The 18,107-nt window shown below is 41.7% G+C and overlaps 1 long non-coding RNA gene across 1 annotated transcript; it reads left to right on the top strand.

Moving 5' to 3' along the window:
• The first annotated feature begins 222 nt into the window (after nt 1-222).
• Nucleotides 223-17,861, top strand: LOC144141872 (uncharacterized). Its single transcript, XR_013316729.1, has 5 exons — nt 223-301; nt 939-968; nt 1,290-1,417; nt 1,497-1,594; nt 17,726-17,861. It is a non-coding gene; the product is annotated as an uncharacterized LOC144141872 (long non-coding RNA).
• Nucleotides 17,862-18,107: the final 246 nt, after the last annotated feature.

Here is an 18,107-nt window from a genome sequence, read left to right on the forward strand (position 1 = left end):
CTAAGCTCACCTGAAGTAACCTTAGTATTTGTTTTAAACTGACTGCTTTAGATTGTGCTGTCACCAAACAAAACTAACGATACCACATAAAACTTTCGTTCTGTTTCCAACAACGCGAAGCCCGTGTCTCTTTTGAAGCGAGTAGAAAGTTTCAAGACACATTGTCTAGGCCCTCTTTGTTACCATCGAAGCTACCAAGATAAAGCTCTCAGTCTCTCTGCCAACCGTATTGGCGGTCAGTGTGCTTCCAATCGGTGCGTTTGCAGGGCAAAATGACTTTCCCGTGGTGGACCTTAGGGAGGTAATTATACAACTTTTTTTCAAAATGACTAATATAGTAGGCAAACTACATGCATTATATCATAGCACAATAGACATATAAACAAAGTAGTGGCCACCAACCTAAATTTATGTTTTTTACACCTACAGTTTTGTTAATTTTTTTTTACTTTCACATTCGTTCTGGCTGTATAAAGCACGTTTTTATTGGTATATTTAGTGAAGTACATAGGGTGGTTTGTGCTTCCTTTGGAATTCTCATTAATAAAAATTTAAGCATTGTCTTGCTCCTCACGTAAAGCAAACCTATTACTCGTAGCTTTGAAGGAATGCTACTCTCGCTGCACTAATGCTGCTATTCGTATTTGTAGGTCACAAAAGCAAAGGCGGAAAATGTTTCACCGTTTTGACATATTTATTTCATTTTCAGAAGATTAGATACATTGGCATAAGAATATGACAAAGACAGTCGCACGTTGGGCGAGTTGGTACGTGTACACACTTAATAACCGCGCGAAGTAAGCGGCAGATAGAAGAATAACCACAGGACAGGCCGCTGCCTACAAGTTGTCAGAACCAATTGATGTTGTAGCGAGAACTGCTCTTGGCGGAATAAATACTTCAGAAGATGCCGCTGATAAATATTTTTCTCCTTGCAGCTTCTTCACAAATATTTAGAGAAGTACACTGTAAGTAAACCTTGTTTACGCATTACTGCAAAACAAGTAACTACGCAAATAACATAGATATCATGTATCCTTTAAAGTTTGGGTTGTGCTGAATGTACATAAGCACAAAAGACACTCTTCAAATTTGGTATATATAGGCAGAATGCTTTTTGGCAAAATTCCCGAGGTTTCCCAGGGTTTTTTTGCATGAAAGACACACATAATGTAGCTGCGATATGAAAACGCATAGTACAAAAATTAAAAACTTTTTTCTGCAATAATAGCTTTTTAAATATTACAAAATACTGAAAAATTGTCATAGGCACTCACAATTTCTTTCAGTTTTTAAATTTTACTGGACTGATATGGACATATGTAGGAACGTTTCCAAACGTATTTTGTAAGGTGGACAAGACAGTGTACAACGTATACAAAGAGGCAATGTTCTTCAGAAACGTTTCTGGCCTGAGGTAAGTTGTGTACCCTTACTACAAACAATAGTTGCTTATCGCTCTAGAAATCAAAAGCTGCTTTTTTCCCCAAACAAAGGAGTAAGATGTACAAAGGCACGTACGTTGACACGGAATCTGGTTGTTTTGCAACGACGTATCCTTATGGACCTACAATGATGCAGTTAAGTACCGCAGGTAACAAACGTCATTACAACTTTTATGAAAACCTTAATAATGTGTACGATTTAAAAAGTTTTTAAAACGCATGGAGTACTTCGCATGCACTTCGCAAAAAATTTACGAATAACACAGCAATATATGTTGTTTTTATTCTTGCAGGTACTCTTCATCGCTACTAGTTTCGGGGTATTTAGGATGTTTAATTAATGTTTACTTGTCATATTGTTAGGATTAATGACGGTTCAGTCAAGTGGTATAATTTTTTTCCGTTGCTTTTATTCTTTTTGTGCCGGAGTTTCGCTGAACAATTGAGTGGGCTTGCTTAGCGCTTCAGAAGGAAAGCGTGAATTTGCTTTCTCCAGAACGGGGTTCAATCTATTCGATCTGGGTTAATGCATATATCTGCATACGTTTTACAGCAAACGTTTATTCTACATTAGTATACTTGGGATAAGGATTTTAAAATCGAATTTGAATATTAGGAGGTTAACTTTTTACGGGTATATTATTTGTGATTTGCTTCTGCAGGTAAAACGCATAAGAAAAATTACGAAGCCTGTTAGAAGCATGAAACACTGCTTTCTTTTAGTCTGAGCAGCTGAGTCTGAGCAACAAAAAGCAGACAAGAGTGAACACGTGTAGGGTAAACAAAAGAAATAGCGTTTTATACGGTTCATACAGCGACATTTGTTGGAGGTTCGGAAGAAAATAGGAAATTGAATTTGGTCGCCATTTTTTTTCGCAACAATTTCTTCTTTATTTGTAGCAACTGTAGATTTTTGGAAGGAAGTAAGAGGAACACTCGTAGCTCTGTAGAGGGGAAGAACTATTTGACTACACAAATTCGACTTGCAGCCCCGGTGATCATTTGTTTTAAACCACATAGGTTCCAGAACTACCACCATTACTGACAAAATAACAGCAACGCTAATAAAATAACAATACCTAGAATGACGTTGTCTACCAGAGGGCTACAGATATCCGCACACCCGACGAATTTATTTCCAGCGACCCGGATGCTGCGCCAAGTGGCGTGCTGCTTTATTTACTTTATTGATCTGCATGATACTTGAACGTACCCGTTTCCGCATATGGTGGCAAATTTGTAACTGCTTCCTCAAAACAAAACGTGAATTTTGAAAATATATTTATTGCAAAATAATATTTTTGCGCTGCTTTCGCAGCACATATATGTTTCCATAGCAGCCATTTTATTTGATGTGGCGATGGCTTCCAAATAGTCTTTCCCGTGAGCACTGAATGCCTAAACTTTGTAAATTGGGAATTTTTGGGGAAGAACAATGTTTATAGTGACTCTTGTCCAAGTACAGAAGCATATGAATAAAATACTTATGGACGATTTATACTCTGTGTACGCAACTCTGTGACCCAGGGGTTTGTGATATTACCACTTTTCCTACAAGTTTGCGTTTCCGACACATGCAGAAACATTTACTCGTCCCTTTGCCGTATTGATGACCGTTGGGTATTTTGCAGAGAAATAAAAATTTAGCAACACGTTTTCACACTCTACGGAAATTTCTTGCTTAAAAATAGATGTGAAATATGGGCACCTAAAATCAGGACAAGAACAATTCACGTGATATTCTTTTTACGTTGAGATTAGGGAATATAAATATTTGTATTTATTTTATTTTATATTATTTGAAATTATATCGACATTCTTAAGATGAATTCGAATATGAATTTAAAACAACTGCCTTTCACTAGAGGTCTGCAAGGACTGGTTATATGCAGTTCAGAGCACACCTAAATAAACACGATTGTGCTTGCAGCAAACCAAGAAAGAAAAGTTGCACACGGTGAGGCCAAGGTTCTGAAGGAATCGCATGCCACTAGTGCAGAGCTCCCATATGGCCCAAGGAGCAATTCTCAGATTCTGAGGCAGGCGAATCTGAAACAAGGCACAAAACAAAAACTTTACTTGTAGCGCTGTCAAACCTCCCTCCCGTGAAGGTAAATAAAGAAATCAAAGATACCATTGACACCAAAGACATAGGCCTCAAAGATGTTAATATCAGGCCATCAAGAGAAGCTGTAATCATGTCCTCTACTAGTAAAACAGGAATACACAGGCTTAACAAAATTAACAACCCACATGACAGCTATAAAAACAGTTCCTGGCAAAAGTTTTGGAGCCAGAAGTTTCAGAAATCAAAATAGTCAGCGTAGAAGAGGACCCCGATACAGGATGCATCAAACATGGTCTCACCACGCAAAACCATCTCGACTGCTCGGAGGATGATTTTAAGATCAATGCAAATTGGAAAGAGAAACATTACAAGACAGACATTCTGCCAATCAAGAAAAAAGTATATAATGCTCTTCTGGGTAAACCTCATCAGAACATTTTGAGGAAACGGGGCTTTTTTTAGATGCAAAGCATCTCTTAGTTGACCCTCCGTCGTCCGGCGTCCGCACCTCTCCTCCCCTTCACAACAGCTGTGATAACGCCGCTCTCTCTCCCCTCCTCTTCTCCACACCACCTTTGCGCATGCGCACACTGCTCCTCCCCTCTCTATGCACACCAGCTGTTCAATGACGCGCATGCGTGCTGCTCCTACTCTGCACTCCCTCTGCTGCGCAAATAAACCCATCCGCGCTCCGCTCGATTGCTTCTTCGGTGCTGCGCCGTCCGATGACTGCAAATGAACGCCAAGGATTCAGTCAGCCAACTGGCTGCCACACCTTCAACTAGCTCCAGCCAGCACACTGTCAGAACCGCGAGCACCTCGGAAGACAAGGCTGCACAGAGGAGAGCTCGCGATGCCGAGCGTAAACGGCAGCGTCAAGCAGCGGATTCCGCGCTTCGAGAATGAGAAGCCGCTTTGAAACGCCAGGGGTGAGTAGCTGATCCAGATGGCGTTTGGCAACGTGACAACACTTTGAAACGCCAGCGTCAAACAGCGGATTTCTCGCTCCGAGAACGAGAAGCCACAAAATGTTTTCCACTACACATGTCTTTACGTCTTACTCTAACAACCAATTAACACGCTACTACTCCACGGCTTTCCATCCCCTCAGGGTTCCCAGATGGGAAGATATTGTAATTATTGTAACACATTGCTCTAACGCTCCAGTCGTTGTTGAGTTTACGTCAACCTCTAGAGATACTGCAGTTCATCAGGCTGAAAGTGTTCCAGGTGGTACGACTACAACCACTACATACGCCTCCCTCGGGCTGGGTGTGCAAGATATCACAATTTTTACAGCGGCGAAGATATTGCCATGCGAAATGCCTTCTCTTCCTGCGACTGCCAGATTTACCTCAGGTGCCTCGCGGAGGACGCTGAACACCTGTTGTCAGTGTGTGAGTAGGCTCTTTGAATAAAATTTTTGAACTGCCATACAAGAGCTTCCATCTGTGCATATATGTACGTGCCATGGCTACTGTATTTAGCTTCGAACTTTGAACGAGTGGAAAGGACAGAGCGAAAGAAGCAAAAGCCGTGAAATATGGCGGTAAGGGGGCGTTTACGGCTCTTGTCGGGAAAGTACGGACTGCAGTATTATAAGCAACTTGACAAATTGCCTCCTGTTACGACACTTATCGAAAACGGTAAATCATACTATAATATTGACACTTTTTCCAAACAGTTTAGCGGCGGTCGTAAACGCGTTTTGATGAATATAAATGCCAGGAGCATGAAAAACAAGGTAGATAACAATATTATCTTTGAAGCAATTACGCCCGAGCTTCATCTGGTGTGTTTTTCGGAAACTTGGTTGACTCAAAAAGACACAATTATATTCTTTAACATATACCGATCAAAACACCTTTTCAGACAGCCCTGAAGATTGGGTGGATTTGCAATTTACCACAATGAATTCATAGCGTATAAGGTTATTGAAAACTTTTGTACAAGTAATAACGATGTTAAGTGCGTAGCAATTTGGCTCGGAGAGACCACAGCGTCAGTGGTTTATGGACCCCTAAATGGTGGTATGCAAAACTAGTATTTTCCTTAAACGACTCCTTCAGTGGGATAGCAGGAAGAACAACTGTTGTATTACTATTGGGGATATCAATATAGACATGAGTTCAGTGGACAAGTAGTCTATCAAAATAAAAGCGTATTGGCATGCCATGCGTACACAATTCTCGTAGAAACACACAGTAGGTCCTATTCTGCTAAAGCTTCCCTCCTAGATACCTGTCTTTTTGTGTAAAAATTGTTCAGATTCAGGCTGGCCTATTTTGCGTTCATGCGAGTGATCATTTCCCAGTTCTTTTCCTTGCCAACACAAAAATTACTTCAAGTGGCAATAGTTGTGAAAGAATTTTTTGTCGTAGAATAACCGGTTGGGGACTGGAACAGCTTGGGAACCTTATCAGAGTTATTGACTGGAAGGAAGTTTTCGTTCAAAACGACTAAACAAATCCTGTGGCCTATTTGAGGGTACATACTAGTGTGCTACGACGAAGTGTTTAATTAAGCGGCACAAAAAATAAATATTCCGAAAGGTGCGAAAGCCCTGCAAGGATCAATAACTTCTTAGACAGGTTAAAAGTAAAAACTCGATTCATGGCCATTTTTGCGAACCTGTGACCATAACCTGCATCTATATTTCAATGAATACACAAACTGCAGAGTGACCTGAACAACGCAAAGCTCAGGTACCATGAACGCCTCTTTGAGGATATACGTAACGATCCAGAAAAGAATGCGAAACAGTGAGTTTGTGCCAGGTTCGGTGGACAGTAATAAATACAAGAAGAAACTGAGGAAACGAGACCTTTTGTTTATGCAACCGGAAACCCAAATCAAAATCACACAACAGACAGAGCTAAACCAAAGAATAACAGGAAACTGCGACAATGCGGTATTTAACACGATACTTGGTTCAAATGGGGGAAAACAGTCGATGTCCGGGACTGAAGGGCGAGGACAGAGTACGGTAAGGGAACGTCCACAATATTCGTTGGCAGCTAAAACGGCGTTGCCCTACCTCACGTCCCAGAGACGCAGTCGTGGTGTGTTTCGGTGTTCAAAGGTCCAGGTAGTGTGTCGTGGCCGTGGCGGTGCAGTGTGCTCCGAGCTCCCGTTTCCAAGATCAATACGAACGCAGCTCTCCAGGACGCACCGCTGTCTTTCAGCGATGCCCGGCGAGACGATTTCTTTGCGAAGACCTCCTGGAGTTTGCAGTTGTGGATGACCTCTTGTGGCACGGCACGGGTCCAGTCGCCCGACCGCCGCGCATCTCGAACACGATCCACGCTTCTCCGTCTCCCTTCTCTCGGTGTTCTCGGGATCCCTCCTTCTTCGGTTTTTTTCTTGCTGGTTCCTCGCGATTGGCCGGCTCATGACTAGGGGTTCAATGACCCCGCGAGGCGCTGATGATGATGGTTGCCTCGGGGTGTATAGCACGTACCCCGCAGAGTGCGTCCTCGCGTCTTCGTCATCGTCGTCTACTGAGCACGTTTGTCGTGGTTGTCCTTTTTGTCGTGCCGATTTCTTGCCATGTCAGTGTGCTAACGGGCCACAAGAAGAGCACGCAGTCGCATTTTGCTCTCTTGTACAGTACACGGGTAGAATCAGCCTAAATGGCAATCGCAATGCATAGGAATTTTATCAAAGCATGGGCGTACATTGCGGAGATCGATGAAGATAAAAGTAACCCTATAACGAAACCGCCACAACTTACGAACGCTATTTGAATAAGTCCGACAAACGCGAGTGAGGTGCAAACCGCAATTGAGAACAAACTACGGCAGGCAGTCTTCTCTGTTTCAACGCACTGACATACTCAACGAATTTCTAAAGCACATTGATTTCAGATGCAGTAGAAAGATTTTAAAACACAGGCGGAAGGATACCTCTTAAATCATATTATCTGCCGAATGACTAGAACTGTGGATTTTCTTTAGACTTGTTTATTGCACAGGTTTTAAAGTTGTGTCTATCTTTAAAACGCAACCATTCTTCTGCCAAGATTTTCCACTTGTACTGTATTTTCTTTGGTATTTGTTATGTAACGTATTTCGGTGTATATTTCCCGTATTGTTCTATAATGTCTGGTGATTTACATGTTACTTGTATTTTTATAACTCAAAAATTACAATTTCCAGCTTGATTGATTTTGATTCGTGCTTGTATTGTACCAAAGGGGCATGGGGCCTCTATAAGGCATGGTAGCCTATATTCCCTACCTGCCTCCTGGTACTTCTGAGGAAAAAATCTTCCAAATCTTTGATTTTTTAAATAACGCTAAAAGATAAGCGGTGTGATTTATAGAATGTCTCAAGGGATTATGCAGAACACAATAACTGGACTCAATATTTAAACAATTACGTTTAAGCAGTTTTAACCTGTATGTTCTGAAGCGCGACGCTCATAAACTATGCAAATATTGAACACTAAGAATGTAGAGAAATAATAAGGCAATATCAACAATTCGGCTGTACTCAGAAAACTGAATAAGAAAAAACCGGGCCACTAAATTTGTTTCGTCATGCTCATGACAGAAAATGCCGTATATCCTAAAAATCAAACCAATTTCCTTCCAATAATAAAGGAATATATTATACCAGGTAGTTTCTTGCCTAGCTCTTAGCCAATCTACTGTCGTTTGCTCAAAAACGTATTATTCGGGCACACCATACTTCCTGAGATATCACCTTACCTTACAATGGCTATGTTACATTGTCCCGATATATAAATATCTAGACTGTCGTTCAATACTAGATTATAACAAACGAAAATGGTTATCTTCACAATAATTACCTACCTTTGCGATGCTTCTTTTAAAAAACTTTTCACTCATTTGAGTACTCAAGAATTCTAACAATTGTTTTAGGTTAGTTTCATTCTTTGATAAACAGTAATGTTTGTCTTTGCCTTAAGAATATTACGCAACTTCTTATTTACCACTTTATATATCTACTTGTTTCTGATGCTATTTTTACGGCCTAATTATCAATGCACGGATGTATTTCTGGTTTCTATTGCATAAAATGTTTATGTAGTTGTCTTTTCATCCAAATTTATAGTTTACGGTTTCTGATTATTCCCCCAACATTTTTACCCCTTCATTTCTAAGCATAATAAAACTCATGTAAAATATTTTTTTTACTTGCTTATGTGCTGCTACATTGCCAACATTTGTGAGAGTTGGGCGAAAACATAGTATTGCGCAGCAATTCCCCATTGAATTGACTTTGTTGGCAATACAGTTTTACCAATATTTTAAACCGAAAATTTTTTTAGTTAAAATTGTTGTGCACATGACGTGCTTCCACTGCGCCTGCCCCAGTCCTGAAGCACCTTTAGAAAACTGCGCTGTTTTAATCATAGTCATCACCACAATCATTATCAGCCTACTCTGGTCAACTTCAGGACAGGGCCACTTCCATTGATCTTTAGGCGTTCTTCTCTCGCGCTTCTCTAGTCCACAATATACTACCGAAATTCCCTACGTCATTCCTTCTTCGAACTAATAGCGTTCCCCCTCTTCTAGACCTACCTCTCGGTATTCACTCTGCAACACTAATCGTCTACCAGTTGTCGGTTTGTCTCATTATAGGCCAGCCTAGGTCGATATCTTTTTCTTAAATTGCCTGATGATCCATGCAGCCCGTTTCGTGTCACTGAGTGTTATTCAAAACATTCTTTCCATGGCCCGTTGAGTCAACCTAAGCCTGCTTTCTAGCTGTTTTCTATAAATCCACGTTTGACCGTCTCTACGCGCTGGTTGTTGACTTTTGGGTCGAAGTTCTTTAGGGGCTTGGGTATTGCCGTCAACTTTCGTCGTCGTCGTAATCGTCATCCGTCTCCTGTAGTCACGGTTCTAAAACACCTTGAGATTCGTTTACACTTTGCGCTACAGTGTAACGCGTACTAAAAACCGGGACGCTCGTTTACGCCTCACGCTAGAGAGCTTCATGCTTCAAACAGAAGGGACTTTTGCACCAAAGTTGCCCCCCCCCCCCCTAGGGGATTCCTCCCCGTTCGCCAAAACGCCAAGGCGGCAAGAATACACATATACACGGCATGGTTCGCCCCTCACCAGTTTTTATTGTAGCGGAGATGGCACGAGTGTTTTTTTTTTCTTTTTAGTGATTTGGAAGTGCTTCCCTAGTTCTCCCCAGGTCATAACAATTCTTTGCCTGATTTCTCTCTTGGGGTTGGGTTCGCCAAATCTTTAGAGAACGCTTTAAATGCAATAATTTTATAATTTCTGACAGAAAGAAAACACATTAGCGACTAAACCATACTCTATCCAACCATTTATTGTTACTGTGTTCTGCAAATAGTTGGGAACTTGTATATTACATATTCAAGAATAGGCCATCTGATGGTTCTTGCTGTAGTCGGGCCGCCATTGTCAGTCTTGCTTGACAAGGTACTTCGTAAAGCATTGTTCTTGTGTTAGGATTTTGCCTACCTGAAATTGGTTAAAATCTTTTATAACTACGAAACGTATATCCAACATTCATTGCGCATGTCCTCACCTTGGTGCATCTTCTCACTTCAATGCGCCCTATTTTTGTGATTGTTATCTTTTGAAAGCGTAAAAAATTTGCTCGAATATTTACGACATGCACATAAGCATTGTTTCACGACGCTCTTATTTTTAGTTAGAGCAACGAAGATATGCAGCCACAGTCACCAATTATATTGTCTCTGCATCAAATTGCGCCTTTCAAGAGAATTGTGAAACTGAACATTCCTTGCAATAGTGTGGAACACCAGCACCTGGAAGCGCCCACTTTGAGTAACGTGAGTCATTCGGAGTGAATGCGTGAATCTTATCAACTATGGGTGCAACTGCAAACAAAGAACGGTTTTTATTTTCTAAGGCACAATAATTTGTAAGCTTAAAACCACTAATTACATCTATGAATTACAAAACGCATCCCAGCAAAACACAAAATATGTTGGATGGTACGCATTCAAGCAGCTTATGGCAGCGGTGGCGCAGAGTAAGAGCATCCGCCTCGCATTCAGAAGGACGATGGCTCGAATTCCCGTGCCGGACAATTCCCACCGGAAAAAAAAATCCGTGTGTTGAGGGAATTTCAAAATGAAGCTTTGGGTGTGGCCTGGCGCGGCATGGCTATCCGGTAACGCACCCACTCACCAGAGCAGGATTAGCCACCTTCGTGTAGTAATGGCCACAACCTCCCATAAATATGTCAATTAAACCACGGCCCTCCGTCTCCAGTTGCTGCGAAGCAACTGACAACGGCGGCAATCAGACATGTGACGCAGCAGAGGGTGCTAAGACTACTTGGACTCCCACAGGCGTCCATTCGAATGTCCACTTGGCAAAGTTTAACACGAGAACCATATCTAGTGAAGCGAGTGTAGAGGTATTGTTCAAGAAATTAATGGGCAATAAATGGGATGTCATAGGGCTTATTTAGGTTAGGAGGACAGGTGATGCCCTTCCGGTGCTAAAAAATGGGCACGTCCTATGTTACCATGGTCTAGTGGACAGAAGAGAACTGGGAGTGGGATTTCAGGTCAATAAAAGCATAGCTGGCAACCTAAACGAATATTATAACATCGACGAAAGGGTAGCCGGTCTTGTGATTAGGCCTAATAAGAGGTACAAACTCAAGGTTCTACAAGGATACGTGCCTACATCAAGCCATGACGACCATGTAGTTGAAAGCCTCTGTGAAGATGTGGGATTGGCATGGACCAAACACCCAGTATACCGTAGTTATGGGAGACCTCAACGCTAAAGTAGGCAAGAATCAGGCTGATGACAAGGCAGTTGGGAACTACGGAATGGGCTGTAGAAAGAGCAAGGGGGACCAACTACTCGAGTTCGCAGAACGGAATAGTCTACTCATCATAACTACTTTCTTCTGCAAACAAGAGACGCAAGTGGACGCGGAAGAGTCCGAATGGTGAGCATAAAAATGAAATAGACCCCATAATATACGGTAATGCTGGCGTCGTGCAGGTTGTGGAAGTGCTCAGAAGGGTAAGGTGTGGTGACAACCGTATAGTGAGATCTCGGATTAGGCTAAATCTTATGAGGGACCGCACCTAGTACGAAAGAATCCGATCTATAAGCTAACCGTAAGGCGTAAAGTTCAGTAATTCAGAATCGCGCTGCAGACCCGATATTCAGCTCTTACTGATAAAGCGAGTTTACGATACAGGAAGCCAGCGACAATCCTACACGCATTATCATGTAGTGTGCAGTAGAAGTCGGGGGCACTATGGTTCGGTTGGATACTGGAAAACTTTTCTAGGAGACGAAAGATCTAATTAGAAATTGAAAAATTATAAAGATCTCCACCCCAGCTGGCAGAATTGAACTAGCGGAGCTTCCGAAGGTAATCAATAGCCATAAGACAGCTGACAAACGGAATTTTAATAAGGAGATGATCGAGTATGCTGTAAACAACAGAGACAGCCTGATAGCTGTAAAGAGGTATTAAGGTGTGGGGAGTAATCAGATGTATGCACCTAAAGACAAGCAAGGATCTGTCATCACCAAAAGGGATAAAATAGTCAAAGTAGCCGAGGAGTTCTATAGAGACCTGTACAGTAGCCGGGACATCGAGGATAATGACGAAAAAGAAAGTAGTTCAGAGGAGATAAAATCCCACCAGTAACGACAAAGGAAGTAAGGAAAGCTTTGAATGAAATGAAATGGGGCAAAGCCCCTCGTGAAGACCAGATAACTGCAGATCTCTTCAGGGACGGCGGGCACATTGTACTAGTAAAACAGGCAAACCTGTACACGCAATGCCTAAGGACCGCGAGCGTACCGGATTCTTGGAAGAACGCGAACATCATACTAATCCATAAGAAAGGTTACATGAAGGACTTTAAAAAACAGGCCGATGAGCTTGCTGTCAGTGATCTACAAGGTACTCGCCAAGGTAATTGCGAACAGAATTTCTGCCACCTTACATTTCAGTCCAGCTAAAGAGCAAGCAGGGTTTCGTACATGTTATTGAACAATGGACCGTAATCACTCGATCATCCAGGTGATAGAGCAGTGCGCGGAGTATACTGAACCCCTATAATAGCCTTCATGGACTATCATAAAGCATTTGCCTCGGCCGACACCTCAGCACTCATTAAGGAGTTACGGAACCGCGGTGTAGACGAGCATTATATAAGAATACCAGAGGATGCTTACGGTGGGTTCATGGCTACTATCTTCCTCCATAAGGAGAGCACTAAAGTATCTATAAAGAAGGGCGTCAGGCAAGGAGACACGATCTCTCCAATGTTATTCACAGCATGTTTACAAGAAATATTCAGAACATTGGATTGGGAACAGGTGGGAGAAAGTGTGAATGCAGAGTAGCTCAGTAACCTCACATTTGCTGATGACGTTGCCTTGTTCAGTAACTCGGGGGAGGAATTGCAAAGCATGCTTACCGCACTGGACAAACAGAGTACAACCGTGCGCCTGAAAATTAATACGCAGAAAACTAAAGTAATGATCAATAACCTCGGGACAGCACAGCGGTTTCAGATAGGTGGCGAGGCCGTGCAAGTGGTAAGCGAATATATCTACTTGGGCCAAGTTCTGACCCCGGATCTCAACCATACGCCAGAGATAATTCGAAGGGGAAAAATGGGGTGGAGTGCATTCGGCAGGCATTCTCAGATAATGAATGGCAGCCTACCATTGCTCCTGAAGAAGAAAGTGTATAACAGCTGCATCTTACCGGTACTCACCTGCGGGGCCAAAACTTGGAGACTCACTGAGAGGGTTTAACCTAAATTGAGGACGACACAGCGCGCAATGTAACGGAAGAAGATAGCTGTAACATTAAGGGACAAGAATAGTGGAGTGGGCCAAGGAACAAACTCGTGGTAAGGACATCTTTGTAGAAATAAGAAGAAGGTATGGACGTGGGCAGGACATGTAATACTAAGGAAAGATAAACGTTGGTCATTAAGGGTAACAGAGTGAATTCCTAGAGAAGGCAAGCGTGGCAAGGGGCGGCACAAATATTAAATGGGCCAAGGAGATCCAGAAGCTTGCGGGGATAAAGTGGTCAGAGTTAGAGCAGAAGCTGGGTTTTTGTAGGTCAATGGGGGAGGACTTTGCCCTGCAGTGGGCGTAGATAGGCTGGTGATGATGATGATGATTTAAGCATCTGCGCTAAGTAGTTGTTCTAAGTAGATGGCCTGAATTTACTGCGCTGATCTTCGTGTCTTTTTCGTTCAGTCCTCGCTTTTTGTGCCCTCAATTTGGAGTGATGTTCATTGTCGAGCCACCAGTTTTGAAAAGGAAATAGCTTTCTTTAGAGTGATAACCCAGACTTTATTGAGAAAAATTCAAGAGTAATATGTTGGTTAAAGAGGACATCTCCATGAACTCTGTTCGCAATATGAACACCGAAACAGAAACAATTACATAGATAGCGCTGCTACCACGATTGGCAAGCCGAAGCTAATTCGGCTTATGTTATTCATTGGGAACTGAATAAAATAAATCTTGACACCTAATCCTAGAATCAAGTTATTCTGAATAGAATTTTGGAGCAGGTGAGCAGAATATTCGGTTGTATATTTTAAGAAAAAGAGTTATGTAATCCACAGTAAACATAATGCAGGCATATTCAGTATATTTGCTGTGAAGTTCTTTGGTTTTCTTATGTTGCTTGTCTCTTGGAGCTGAGCAGGGGGAATTTACGGAACAAATAATTTTCCAGGATGAGCGGACCCTTTGTGGGGTCTTTTTGACCTTTCCGGATGCTCCACTCTCAGTAAAGTATAAGCATAGTAAGGGCATCTTTTTGTTTACTTTGTGAGTGAATGTGCTGTAGAATACCTCTTTAGAATATCAACTCTGTTAGCAACAAACCAACCATTAAACCAACTGATTATTTGCATTTTCACGGCTGGCTCCAGTTGGCCCTCCATTTTTTGTAACTTCAGATTAAAGTGCTGGCATCGAGAAAATGACATAGAAAAAATACGTTGGTACATGATCAATTTCTAAGAAAGAGTTTTATCTGGTCAAATATTCTCTACTGATGACTTTCGCTGATGATATTAAAAAGGAGTTTATTCCGGAATAAATCCTATTTGCTACTCACACAGATCTGGATAAGTGAAGCTGATCTTTTTAAATGTATTCAATAAAACTTGGTCGTCATCGCATTCTGCTGTAGCGAATTTCCACAAACCAATACAAATGGTGATACTGGACGGTATACCATGTTTCTCGTCGCCTTCGTAGGCTTGTCGCTTGCGCTCTCCTAGTGTCACTGGACAAGTGTGTAGAGCATCGGCACTCATTTCTGCTATCCGTCGGTTCCGCCGCAATGATAAATGGTCTGTTCGCATTACGGGGCATTCGCTTACACTGCGACAGTTCAAAAGCGCCACAATTTTGTTGTTTATGTGTTTTTGTCAGCCAATTCCTCTAGGCTTAGCTTGACCTCTCTGCACTGCGGCAGCGCTTCCGACGTCATTCGGAATGATAATCAAATATAACGCGCGTAACAACATTTAAGCAGAAGTCTGTCCAAAGATGCAGCAAATTCTGGGTGCGTCCTAACCTAACGCATGCTCTCGGCGTCTCCCGCAAGAACTGCTTTACTTATTTACGCTAGCCTTGCCTAACCTTTAGAGATAATCTCCAAACGCAATCGTTACCAGGAACACATGGGGGGGAGGGGTGTGGTCGTTCACAGGCGCCTTTTCAGCCTTATGGCGGTTTCTAGCTCTGGTTGCGGTTTTCTTAAACAAATGTTTAACCCTATGCTCTTAGGTTGTTTATCCAGATCCATGCGCTAGGCTATTACGCCTTGTTGCCTACGCGTGTACGCCCACGACAAGGAAACGTTGGGTATATATGTACACAGCTTTCCTGAAAGATTAAGATAAAATTTACCTCTAGCGGGAGCAATAATTGCTGATTTTTGTATCACTCGAAAGCTCAAGTATATTCTCTTAGACAAGCACACGTGATATTTTCTAAGCCCCATGCTTAAACTGAAGATCCTACATATCCTCAACATGAAAGAGTACTTAACATAAAAATCCTTGTATTTCAAACTATCCCGCTACAATAGGATTTTTCCCAAATACAATTTTTGGATACCCCATTTACATATACATTTTGTCTTTTGAACGCAATGTACGCTACAGCTGAGCACGAGGTCGCGGGTTCGATTCCCGGCCGCGGCGGCCGCTTTTCTGAGGGAGGTGAAAAGCAAAAACGCCCGTTTGTACGGCATTTCGGCGCACGATAAAGATCCCCAGGTGGTCAAAATTATTCCGGAGCCCTCCACTACGGCGCGCATCATCGCCTGCGTTGCGTCGGCGCGTTAAACCCCACAATCAATCGATCAATCAATGTAGGCTGCATGAATTCTTTTGATGAATTACTCCTGTAAGTAGAGTATAAGGGTCTCTTTAGTGTCTCTTGCTAAGTGTCTCTTAAGGTAGCATCAGTGTTCAGTGGCATACGACAGTGTTTTTGCCCCAAGCTGATAATTTTTATTACTTGAAGTTGGGCAATGCAGCCAAGTAAGGAAAGATGTTTACATAGTCAGAGCGAGAATCAGACGGCCGAAACTAATTTCGGACTTCCTTAGTAAACAGTAAACATTCTACATTTAATGAACATTCCTATTTTAGATGAATACCTACAATACAGAGGCTTCAGTAGCGATCAAAGATAAAGTGGTTTCTAGAAGAAGACACCTTCTTGAAACTAGTGGTGAAACATACCACACACAATAAAAGTTGCACATATCATATATTTTGCCAGTCGTTTGTCCTTTCTCAGAATTTCTCCACAATATTTGTACTCGGTTTTACGCACAAGAGCCATGTCAAATTGAGATTTTAAAACACGTAGTTGCATATCACAACGTTGCATGGCAGGCGCACATACTGCATGCTTCAAGCCGTATAAAGCTAGCCAAGATTACGTGTTGCGGAATTTTAAATATCGACTGCCTCAAGCGTTATAAACAACGAAACTGCCGACTCCGACCTTATCACACAAGAGTATTGTATAAATTGTGAACCACGTGGAATAGGAATATTATGCCAATACATCTGCCCGAATTTTCTTGTAACCACCGATGATGGCTTGAGACATACCATGCTATATTGGCTATTCTAATGTCCCTATAGTCATGTCTGGGCGAAGTTTTATTGTTCGTTTCTAAAAGTCAGCATTATGACCAATATCTCAACGAATGGCGAAATGTACAAAACAAATGTTCGAATTCAAATTGTTGTGATTGTATACTAGAGGAAGATGTGGCCTCGCCTTGTGACCTGCATTGTATATAACAACAGTCTACACAAAACTCAAAATTTCTTCAGTACAACGGGCCTGCCAAAAAAACATATATATTTTCATCACTTCTTCAATCAAACTCCCCAAATTGCCACACACAAAATATCATATCAATTATTCCACAACGCTTTTGTGCTAACTGAACTCGTTTAACTCAAATATTTGCACTGGAATTCAGCCCAAATATCAAATATATGAGGATGCCGTTTCCTTGAGTGATCGTACAGATTACAACGTATGGTTCGTAATTATCAATTTTAAAACCCGGAGTATTCGATAAACGATTATAGGAATTATCAAAACAAACTGAGTCGTTTAAGTAAGCTTTAAAAGACCTTTTATAAAGAAAGATACTGTTGTTGGATAGCAATTGGTGTATGTGCCTCGCCATGCACTTATGACACCGTGGTTTTTAAGGTCGCCTAATAAGTGCTCAGTATGCGCAGTTGGTATTACCGTAAGCTTCCCGATATAGTTTATTATAAGGTTCGCATCAACGTATCGTAGCCAATCAGGCGTCTGTATTGTGCTTGCAACATTGTTCATACGTGTTATTCTGATGTGTTGTGTGAAGTGGTGCGCATTTCTACTCGATTCCTTTGGGATTGCGAAACCTTTGCAGTTTGTATACATATTTAAATCTAAATCTTCTTCTAATAGCGGGAAGCTGTTTTATTGTAGCCAACGGAGTTTATTGTTACCTTAAAATATCAGTTGGCAAAAATAGGCCTGGCATTTCGCCATGCGCAAAAGATCGTTAAGGCTTATAAAAAAACAAGAATGTTATCATAGTGGTGGTGAACCCTCTCGGCGTTTTTGAGTGTATAGGATATTTGGCGCTAGAATTAAAACAAGCCAAATGATTTTTCTCACTAGATAAGTACGAAAGGTGGACCGGTTGTGAAGTGCGAATGAAGGGGGACTTCAAAGGCCCTTACTACACTCCCGACTGCTTTAAGACCTTCAACCTACTATGCGGCAAAAACTCGTATCAAATCTTCACAAAGCGCTGTTTATAATAAAATCATAAGATCCGTATTTTATTTTTTGTTGTCATTCTGCATGCATAAAAGTGTTCCAGTTATGTATAAATTTTTAGTAACCTGCTTTGGGTTTTGACGAGAAAATTTTTTTAGAACCGTTTGTCTTTTTATGACAACTGTCTCGTCTATGAAAATTACCCATTAAAAATTATTTCTGAAGGCTAACCACTTATTATTGCACATTATAGAGTTTGCGTTTCCCACCTTAGTCGTGT

Source organism: Haemaphysalis longicornis, unplaced genomic scaffold (genome assembly GCF_048455015.1).
Source record: "Haemaphysalis longicornis isolate Haplotype H1 unplaced genomic scaffold, Haemaphysalis longicornis Haplotype H1 scaffold_6, whole genome shotgun sequence".
Classification (NCBI taxonomy): domain Eukaryota; kingdom Metazoa; phylum Arthropoda; class Arachnida; order Ixodida; family Ixodidae; genus Haemaphysalis; species Haemaphysalis longicornis.